The sequence below is a fragment of the Myotis lucifugus genome, unplaced genomic scaffold (assembly GCF_000147115.1).
Source record: "Myotis lucifugus unplaced genomic scaffold, Myoluc2.0 scaffold_177, whole genome shotgun sequence".
Lineage (NCBI taxonomy): Eukaryota > Metazoa > Chordata > Mammalia > Chiroptera > Vespertilionidae > Myotis > Myotis lucifugus.
In genome coordinates, this window is record NW_005871225.1 from 853,105 (window position 1) to 865,131 (window position 12,027).

A 12,027-nucleotide genomic window follows, 5' to 3' on the forward strand; every position below is an offset into this window, starting at 1 on the left:
GGATGCCAGGAAGTAGAAATAACAATTGTAGAGTCTCTTTCCAAGATGTTTCATGACTTTCACCAATAAAGGGAATCAATACTAGAAGAAAATGTGTGTTTGGGTGACACTGATTTATTTTTGAATGGACTTGAGCATCTCTAGAAGCTGAATTGTTGCAGGATAAAATTTAAAAAAAAAAACACAAGAGAAAAAAGAATAAAAGCAACTAAACAACTGAAAAGGTGGGCCATGAAATCTAAACTACATGGGGAAAGAGGTAAAGTTCAGGTGGGAGACAGAAATTGTCCAGAAGGAAGTAAAAGAAAAAGAAATTATAAAGGGTAAGAGAAAAGATAGAGTTGAATCGGACAAATGAAGTGAGATGTTAAAATTTCAATGGTGAATCCAAGTAAGGTAATAAAAAGAGGGGATGTATTAATCAAATATATTTTTTGGTATGTGTCAAGTTTGATGATAGGTGTGTGAAATATCTAGATTATAATCTTGAAAATACATTTCTGAAATGCAGCAGAGGAGGAAAAAATGGGAAATATGAAGAGCACAAAACCAAAGGACTAAGCAGTTACATTACTACTCAACAATGTATACATTAAATTCTCTCTGGTCAACTCTGAGAAAAATACTAGAATTCTCAACAAAATGTGAGGAGATGTAAAAAAATCAACAAGGATGGACAGAGGGCTACAGAGCTACATGACAGGAACTTCATACATGTACTTCATGGGGAATTAAAGAGTAAATGATTTTAATGGCCCTGGAGATCAAGAAGGTAAACCCAAGTTTTGGTCCTGGGTTACAAGGATGTGGTAAAATGAGCTGCTGATACAGGACAGTGAAACAGGGCAGAGACTGATTCAAGGGATGTCAGAGTTTTAATAAGTAGGCAAATAGGCCACTGAGTGAAGAGAATGATGCTATGCAGTAATTTGTTAAAGAACAAAGTGGAAAGTGTTGACAAAAGATATAGCAATGAGGAGACAATTAGGAGAGGGATAATAGGGCATCCCTAATTGGTGATGAGGTAGAGAGCTTGACAAAAGATGGGAAGCACAGTGATATTACCAAGTCAAGTGTTCAACCAGAAGTCTCAGAAAGAAATGATTCATATGCATCACACACTCTCATCCACCTTGAAGACAGATAATCAGGTGTATTCAGGACCCTTTTTTTTCTGACCGAAGAAATTATGGTGCATTTCAATATCCTGCTCATTCTTCAAATGGTTCATCTATTTTAGTTTACAGACATTTATAATATGGTAGCTAGGAATGAATCCAGTACTTAATGTATATTTTAACAAACATACTGTAGGATAAAATTGAAAGGGAATGAGACCAACATTTACTGAACACCTACTATGTACCTAGCTTAATGTCAATGGGGAACATGCATAATCTCACTCAGTCTTTTGTGGTTAAAACATAGGCTTTGATGTCTGAGACCAGGGGTTGGAGTTCATGTTCTGTGGCCAGTAGCTGTGTGAACCTGGAAAGAATTAATTTGCCTTCTTGGGATTCATTACTTACAGATTATCCTCTGTACAATGAGGATAATAATTTAGCAGGGTTACTATGAGGGTTAAAAACAATAAGACATATGCAGTACTTGTTGCTCAGCACATGGTAAACGTATAATAAATGATAGTTATCATCATCTTCATTCTACAGATTAGAAACCTGACTCTGAGTTAAAGTTAGACAATCAAGATTAAAATCCAGATCATGAAATTCCAAAGTCTTAAACTAGAGGACCGGTGCACGAATTCATGAACTGGTGGGGTCCCTCAGCCTGGCCTGCGCTCTCTCGCAATCTGGGACCCCTCAGGGGATGTCAGAGAGCCGGTTTTGGCCTGATCCCTACAGGCCCATTCCCCAAGGGATGTAGCAGTGCATGAAATGGCAGGCAGCTGGGGTGCCGCTCGAGCTCATCCTGGCCCCTCTGCGCCTGCCTCTGCCGCTCAATAGTGCTGCCCCACAGGTGGGAGAGGCTTATGCTGCCACAGCTGTGCTCACCAACCATGAGCCCAGCTTCTGGTGTCCTTCGGTCAGCGAGTGGCGCTCCTGCTGTGGGAGTGCACTGACCACCAGGTGGCAGCTCCTACACTGAGTGTCTTCCCCTGGTCATCAATGCACGTCATAGCTACCAGTTGGTTGTCTGGTTGTCCGTCGACTGGTCACATATGCTTTTATATATATATATATATATATATATATATATATATATATATATATATGCTTCATTTCATTTTTTAAGGCTCCTTTTAATGCTTTATTTTTAATGCTTCTCTTTCTAATAGTGCAACCCAAGATGATTGACTGTTGATTTACATAGAGTGTATTGTCAACCATGATCTCTATGCTTTTTCTACATGTAACTGTGATTATGATTTCCTTATCCTCCACTTGTGAGAGTTTGTTTTTGGACATAATGGAGGTCACTGAATTATTTGGGTTTAATGATATGAACAACAAGAAATGTTATAAACATAAAATTATCAGTATGTAGAAAAAAATGGAACTGTATATAGAGAGTGAAAAAATAAGATGAATATATGCAGGTAATTATTTATTTAAAGGATATTAGTGACATAGACAAAAATGGAGAAATTTGAGAAAAATAATGGGTGCCCATCAGTAGATGGGTGGATAAAACAGCTATGGTACATTTACACAATGAAATATTACTCAGCCAAAAAAATAAAATAAGGAAATATTACCTTTTGCAAAAGCATAGACCTGGAGAGCATTATGCTAAGTGAGATCATCCAGGCTGACAAAACAAATACCATATGATTTCACTTATGTGGGGAATCTAATGAACAAAATAAACAAAACAAAAAGAGACTCACAGATACAGAGAACAGATTGACAGGGGAGGGGGGTTGGAAGCCTGGGTAAAAAAGGTGAAGGGGTTAAGCAAACAAAACAAAACAAACAAAAAACCCTTCCAGACAGATAACAGTATGGTGGTTACCAAAGGGAAAGGAGGATAGTGGCGGGTAGGACAGGGGAAAGTGGGGATAAATGGTGACAAAAGGAGACTTGACCTTGTGTAGTGAACTCATGATACAATATATAGCTGATGCATTATAGAATTGTACACTTGAAACCTATACAATTTTATTAATCAATGTCACCCCAATAAATTCAATAAAATTTTTTTAAAGAAATAAAAGAAAAATGTTAGGTTACAAGACAAAATAGACTTCTATTGAGGGTTTTGTTGAAAGGATACTTTGATTGACTATCACCTATCTATCTATCATCATCTATATTTATTTATTTACTAGAGGCCCAGTGCATAAAATTTGTGCACAGGGCGGGGGGGGGGGGGTCCCTCAGCCCAGCCTGCACCCTCTACAATTCGGTACCCCTCGGGAGATGTCTGACTGCCGGGATTGGGCCTAAACTGGCAGTCAGACATCCCTCTCTCAATCCAGGACTGCTGGCTCCTAAATGCTCACCTGCCTGCCTGCCTGATCACCCCTAACCACTCTGCCTGCCACCCTGATCGCCCCTAACCACCTCTGCCTCGGCCCCCGCCACCATGGCTTTGTCTGGAAGGAGGACTGGACAACCAGAAGATGTCTGGTTGACCCAGTCTAATTAGCATATTACCCTTTTATTAGTATAGATTATTAGTATAGATTGTTGACAGTATTATAGATTTCTCCCATTTTCTCCCTCTTTATCCCCCTGCTACCCAAACCCCACAACCCCTCATATCTTCACTACCCTATTGCCCTTGTCCATGGGCTATGCATAAAAGTATATAAGTCCTTTGGTTTATTTCTCCTCATCCCCCACCCCCACATTGAGATATGTCAGTCTGTCCCATGCCTCCATGCTTTGGGTCTTATTTTGTTGATCAATTCCTTTTGTTCATCAGATTCCACAAATAACTGAGATCATGTGATATCTGTCTTTCTCTAATTGTCTTATTTCACTTAGCATACTATTCTCCAGGTTCATCCATTCTGTCCCGAAGGGTAAGAGATCCATATTTTTTACAGCTGCATAGTATTCCATTGTGTAAATGTACCACAGCTTTTATCTGTATTAGATACTTCAAAAATCATTCTTTTTTTTTTTTGCCTATAACAGATCCTAGATGAATGAAGCTCAAAGTTAAAGCTTCAATTTTCGTTAAGAATAAAAAATGGGCACATTTGCCCTAACCAGTTTGGCTCAGTGGATAGAGCATCGGCCTGTGGACTGAAGGGTCCAAGGTTGGATTACAGTTAAGGGCACATACTTTGGTTGCAGGCTCCTTCCCTGCCCTGACCCTGGTCAGCGCTCGTGCAAGAGACAACCAATCAATGTGTTCCTCTCACATAGACATTTCTCTCTGTCTTTGCCTCTCTCTTCCACTCTCTCTAAAATAAATAAATAAATAAATAAATAAATAAATAAATAAATAAATGGAAAAAATATCCTCAGGTGAGGATTAAAAAATAAAAATTGGTACATTTAACTTGACACTGTGGGACCAAATAATTTGCTAACTCATTAGGAAACTAGTCAGAAATATAACATGGATTGAGTCCAGAGGGAGAGTAATATGCAGAAATAATTTTGGTTTAATTGCCCTGTCATTTTTCATGAATCTGAGGAAAATACTATGTGTGTTTCCAAAGAGCTAACATTAAATAATAATAAAGTGCCTTGGTGCACTTTATTGTACAGTGAATTATCAATATCCTAAGGCACAGTGCCTGATCTAATGGGTTAACTTGGACTTCATGATACAATCTTATCTGAAGGAGAATTTTGTTTCATTGGAATCTCAATAAAAACTTGTGAGAATGAGCCCTAGCTGGTTTGGCTAGGTGGATAGAGCATTAGCCTGGGGACCAAAGGGACTCTGGTTCCATTAATTGGTCAAGGGCACATATCTTTGTTGCAAGCTCCTCCCCACACTGAGCCCTGCTCATTCAGGAGGCAACCAATCCATGTGTTTCTCTCACATGGATATTTCTCTCTGTCTTTCCCTCCCTCTTCCACTCTCCCTAAAAATTACTGGAAAAATATCTTTGGGTGAGATTTAACAAAAAACAAACAAACAAACAAAAACTTGTGAGAATGATTATCAGTGTTCTCTGAGGAATAATAATCCAGTAACATAAAAAGTAATGGCCAATTGTTTCTTCATTGACCACTGTTGTTCCATTAGCAACTTAATTCCTTTAAAATGTAACATTCAAAATATTTAAGGCTGTCATTTTTTTAAATCACTGCTCATCAGAGTCTGTCAATCATTTCTTAAAAATTGTCAATCACAATCAATTGAAGGCATTTTCAGAACTAATGGATAAAAACTTTCTGACCTCATATTTTCCATAACCTTAAAAATCACATGCAAAAGAATATAAAAACTTAAACTATGTTCTTTGTCATTAATAATTTTAAATACTATTCAAAGTAAATTTTGGAACATAGCATTGGATTTGTCTAATGGTTTGTATTTTAAGAAATCAAAAGGATTGATACTGAAAATAATGATAGAAATGAAAGAAGGAAAAAAAAAACATTCTGCACTCCACCATCACCTGACCGAGGAAAATTCCTTTACCTCTTCTGAGAGCTCTGTTGTTTATTCTATAAAACATAAATAACATCTTACCTGCCTAGTGAGGGTTCTGAGAAAATGATCTCATGAATTTTTCTCTCACTCTGAGATTTATTAATATAAACCTTTATTTAGTTGAAACGCACACAAATAAACTGAAACAAAAACAAAATAAGGCCCAAAAGACTCAAACTACTTCTTTAGGCATATTTCCTCTGTGAAATAAGCTTTCTCCTTCTATTCTTTTGTCTTAGTATATATTTTAAAGTCCTATTCCATGTCTTTTTAGTTACTAGGAGAGCTAAATGCTAAGAGTCCGAGACAGTCCCCAGAATTCCTGGTTGAGTAACCATGGCCATTGTGAGTATCACAACAGCACCTTCATTTACTAATTTCCCCCAATCGGTTTGCATCCTGCACAAAGACTCAGGATTACCAAGTTATGAGGAAAATACCAGAACATCAACAACTACATTTTTTCTTTCTGCCACCACATAGCACTAGGTTGTAATCCTTTGCCATATTTCTCAAATGCTATGCATGCTCTCATGCAACTTATACTCCTAACAATTGAGATTAATTGGTTAAAACCTACCTGCTGCTTTATATCCTTCTAACTTTTAAAACTATAACTTAATTCTCAAGTTCTACCTTCTTCACTTCTAAATATTCACATTACATTTTTCTTTACATTTTTTATAATTTCTGTCTGTATCATTTTATTCATTAGAATGAAGTTTCTACCAATTTGTTTCAAATTCTGAATTAAGAAAAGAGCTGTTGTGTTTGCATTCAGGAAAATCCAAGGGTAATCTAAACACTTTCCTTGGGAAATTCATAAGTGATTCAAGTTCCTGCCTACATTAAAAGTTCACTCTGTAAGAAAAACTTAAAACATTTTTAATTGTTACTTGAGTGGTGCTATGTGTCAGAGAGTTAAACAGTTATGTCCCTAAAGTTCCTATTATCAATAGAACCATCTTCTTTTTAAGGTCCCAGTCTGTGTTCCATTAAATATTTATTGCCCTTTTTTCCATTACACACACACACACACACACACACACACACACACACACACACAAAAGTGAGAAGGGGTGCCTTTAGGGTTGACCTAGCTCTGACAAACAAGTGAAAATAAATGAGCAAAGTATCTAGAAACATTCAAAATGCAGGTCATCATTCTTTCTTCTTCCCAAGACATTCAAAAGTACAGGTTACTCCACACATCAATGGACAAAGGCCCTATCTCTCCAAGGAGAGTTTGACTCTCTTAGACAAAAAGTCAGAGGATGTATAACCCATGGACACAGACAGTAGGGTGGTGAAGGCCTGGGGTGGAGGGCAGGTGTGAGCTAGAAGAGGTCAGTGGGGGAAAAGGGAGCATACAATAAAGACTTTTTTAAGTAGATTTTTTAAAAATGTCGAAGAGGTAAGAATTAAGGTAGAAAGTTAGGTTATTTGAGGATAATAAGTTAATTTGATGAACTAGAGTTAAAAAATTGTTAAAGCCATTTGCAAGATGTGTTAAACAAAAATATTGTTGATAAGTTTGGAGGAAAATATAAGTAATATCAAAACAGCATAATGTTTTATTTTACCCAAATTATTCCTACTAGTGCCTAAAGATACAAAGATAAACTAACATTACCTCCTTGCTCTCTAGAAAATTGTTATGTTAAATATATGACAATAAATTTAATTTATCTAATTTGAAGCCATATTTTTATTATTACAAATAATGGTATTAAAATATAATTTTATTTGTATCATCTTGAAAATAATATAGGGCAGTCAACATTAAATAAGATTTGTGTGTTTAATGTATGTTATTTGTAACAAAGATTATAGTTTATACCTCAACTTGTGTTGTGATTACTTTAAAAAATAATGTAACAAGACACTGATTCTCTGGTGACTTCATACGTCACTTCTACCACTGAGACTCATAAAGACTATGCAAAAGTAATGAAAGCCAGAAAGAAATATGATAAACTATGTGACATTTTTTGTTTGCTTAGTTTTATTCTTATCCTTGGTATCTTGTTATCTTTTGTACTTACATTTATAATATAACATACATAATTACACAGTATTTTTACTGCATTCCAAAATACTTCAATTTTTAATCATTTGATTCTTGCTCATAACCTATGAGAAGAGAGGTGAGGCAGATTGAAGTGAAATGATTTAATCATAAAAGATCCATTTCTATATAATTTTTAGGTAAAAGACATAAAGTATATCAGTTAATGTTCATTTCAGATCCCAGAAACCACACCAGTTATTTCAACAGAAAAAAATTAATGATACATGATTTTTGAACTGGAACACACGGTGTTCCCGGGATTCTTTGTCCATTGGAGTCAAAGAATGAATCCACGGACTGAAGATGGTATAGCAAAGGTGGAGATTTATTGAAGAACAGGTACAGACTCCCAAGTGGGGGGGAGGGGGAAAGAGTCCCGCTGACTTCCCATTTCCAAGGTTTATAAAGGCTAAAAGTCCCTGTGACCTGATATCCCTTCTGACTGGTCATTGTTCCCTTTTGAATTGGTTACTATAGTAACTCCAGAGGCCCTCCTTCCTCATTGTCCTATTCCTTCTGGGCTTTCTTCCTCCTTCTTTATTTTGTAAATATAGACCTTTTGGCTACTCCCAGTTCCCTTGTCTTATGGAAATGTTGCTGCTCCCTTGTGTTATGGAAATGTACCTTCTCCCAGCTCTCTTGTCTTATGGAAATGTAACTTCCCCCAGTCTATAGCCCTGTGTTTTTTCCACCCCCATTTCTAAAAATTCCCTAAACCTGCCTAAATTCCCCTAAAATTCCTATTTCATTAATATTAAATATAGTTAACCAGGTAATAAATAACTGAAAGACAAAAAGAGTGCAGTAAGTTGCCCTAACTGGTTTGGCTCAGTGGATAGAGCATCGGCCTGCAGACTCAAGGGTCCCAGGTTTGATTCCAGTCAAGGGCATGTACCTTGGTTGCGGGCACGTACCCAGTGTGGAGTGCAGAAGGCAGCTGAACGATGTTTCTTTCTCATCGATGTTCCTAACTCTCTATCCCTAACCCTTCCTCTCTGTAAAAAAATCAATAAAATATATTTTTAAAAAATAGAACATGTGTATACTCCCACCCGTTTATAAAAAAAAAAAAAGAGTGCAGTAAGTTATCACAGAGGTAGTATTCCACTAAAAGCAGCTCCCATCCCTAAGACTGGGGGAACCTAAGAAAGAGGTAGGTTATTTGAGGACAATAAGTTAATTTGATGAACTAGAGTTGAATTCACCAATTGAAACTTAAGACTTGGAGAAGGGGACCTGCAAAGCCATACTCAGTCCTTTGAAAAGGATGTGCTACTTAGATTGTGTGGGGGAAGGGGTGTCTCTGAACTAACAGGAGAAACTGTTTGGGGTTGGTACCCAATCCTTTAAAGAGGGAGCACCAGCCAGCTGATAACAGAGTCTCTGAAGGGCTTGCAGAAAATCAATAAAAAATTATTTTTAAAAAGTTTAAACAAAAGTGACAAGAATATTATGAGAAACTAAAAATGGGGAGGATAGTTGTGTAGTAACAAAAATTTTAGCCCCTATTGCCTGTAATAACATGGAAAATAGAAACTATCCCTGATAAATTAGATGATCTATTTAAGGAAGTTTCCAGGAAAAAATATTAAAAGTTCACCTGGCTTCTTTAAAACAAGAGAAGAGAAATGACTTTCAACAATAAAGAATTCAAATTAAAATAAGTAAACAAATAAAAGTAATGGGGAAAAAAGAGAAGAGAAATATAGATGAAGAAGGACTTGTTTAGTTTTCAAACAACATTTTACAAAATATATGAAGGAGCCCAAACTTAATTGAGTTAAAAAATGAGCCCAACCAAAGCATGATTCTCAAATATAGAGTTTCAGAAGAAAGAGCAAATCAAGGATGACACTAGAAGTTCATATGTTAAGACCTCAGAAAGATTTATGGCAATGTGTCAGAAAATTTTTGAGTCAGACAAAAGGTCCCCTAAGGATATTAAAGGCCCCCTAAGGATCTTATTATACTCCTTTATTAAATAATGAGCTAGTATCCATGAATCTTAAGGACAATGCCCTCACCATTCTTGCAGGAAGCCTAAGATAAAGAAGGGCTTATCTCATGAGATTTGTGGGTATGCCTTTTGTCTAATGAACTAAACTCCATTAGCAATCATTGAAGATCCACAAAGTTTACCAGGAACTTCACCAGTAGAAATATTACCAACTTGAACTAAAAAGAACAGACAGAAAATGAAAAGAGGTCTTTGAGAACAGTGGCTTGTAATATAACATGATATCTGGTATTGTGATTCCTCAAACTTTGTTCTTCTTTCTCCAGATTACTGCAACTACTCAGGATCTTTTTGGTTCCATATAAATTTTTAGAGTGTTTGTTCTAGATCTGTGAAATATTCTGTTGGTATTTTAATAGAGATTGCATTGAATTGATAGATTGCTTTGGGTAGTACGGACATTTTAATGATGTTGATTCTACCAATCCATGAACCCAGTGAAGCATCCATCTTAAATAAGAACTGCTGTTTGAAATTTTAACCCTGCTATTTTGGCTTCTGTAAATACTTGCTTAAATAATAAGGAAAACAAGACTACTCCCATTTCAGAGAGGCCATTAAACCTTCCCCAGATGAAGTTATCAGTGCTGGCACCAAGCCAAGCCTTTGGTCGAGATCTCAAAGCCCCAGCACATACGGGCTCTTTAAAAACTTGCAAAGGGAACCAGAACAAAACCCCATATTTGGGAGACAAAGAGGGTAAAAAGGTATAAATACAGAAAACTCCTGTGTGACTTCACCCAGAATTCTAGAGACATTTTTCTCTGGGCCCACGCGTAATAATAATAATAAATGTAATTCCATCTCTCTAAGCGTTGCTTGGTTCTTTTCCGGTTTTCTTCTGTAACACCAGTATATTCTTCCACTTGTTTATATCTTCCTCTATCTCTTTTTTTCAATGTCCTGTAGTTTTTGGAATACAGGTCTTTTACCTCTTTGGTTAAGGTTATTCTGAACCCTTTGAGTGCCAACCAATATCCTAGGAACTATGCTAAAATTGTCAAGGCATTTTTGCTGATTTTACAGCAGTTTAGGAAGAAAATTACGAATCACAAGTAAATGAAGTTACATATTCAAAAACTTAAGGAAACCTTTACTACATTGACATATTTAGCAATATCATCATCACTAATAAAAGCAGACTTAGAACTGGACGCCATTTCGAAGCTTTGATAGCACTCCGGGCACTTTTGGCAAAAGACAGGAGGAGCGCGATCCTGCTCCCCAGCACTCTAGGGGTTAACTACCTTAATTTAAAGGTTGCAATGGTAAATGGGATTTTTTGTTGTTGTTGTTTTTCTTTCTGAAAATTCATTATTGGTGAATAAATATGCCATAGATTTCTGAGTGTTAATTTTGTATCCTGCTATATTGCCAAAATCATTTATTAAATCTAGTAGCTATTTTATGGAGTCTTTGGAGTTTTCTATGTACAATATCAGGTTATCTGCTAGTAATGACATTTTTACTTCTGCCTTTCCAATTTGGATGACTTTTATTTTTTTCTTCTTATCTGATCACTATGGCTAGGACTTCCAGTACTATGTTGAACAAGAATGGGGAAAGTGGACATCCCTGCCTGTCTTGTTCCTGTTCTTAGGGGAAATGGTTATAGTTTATGCCCATTGAATATGATGTTGACTCTAGGTTTGTCATCTATGGCTTTTATTATGTTGAGGTATGATCCCTCTATTTGACCCAGTAATCCCACGCTTAGTAATATATTCTAAGAATCCTGAAACACCAATAAGAAAGAATATATGCACCCCTATGTTCATAGCAGTGCAATTTGCAATAGCTAAGATTTGGAAACAGCCCAAGTGCCCATCAGCAGATGAGTGGATAAAAAAGTTGTGACATATTTACACAACGAAATACTATGCAGCAGTAAAAAGGAAGGAACTCTTACCCTTTGAGACAGCATGGAGGGACTATAGAGTATTATGCTAAGTGAAATAAGCCAGTCAAAGAAAGACAAGTATCATATACCACTCATATGCAGAATCTACTGAAGAAAATAAACTGATGAACAAAATAGGTCCAGAGACATAGAAACATGGAACAGACTGTTGAATCTCAGAGGGAAGGCAGGGGAGGGTGGGTGGGTGGGTGGGTAGAGAATTTGTATGCATATATGCCTAACCCATGGACACACACAATAGGGAGGTGCAGTCCTGGGTTAGGGGTGGGGAGTGGGCTGGAAGAAGTCAATGGGAGAAGAAGGAGACATATGTAATACTGTCAACAATAAAGATTAAAAAAAAGGAATGAAAACAGGATTTGAGTCCTCCATACTGCTAAGGCAGAAGGAAGTTGAGGAACTCAGTGGCAAAGAGCCCAAGACACTTTTAAT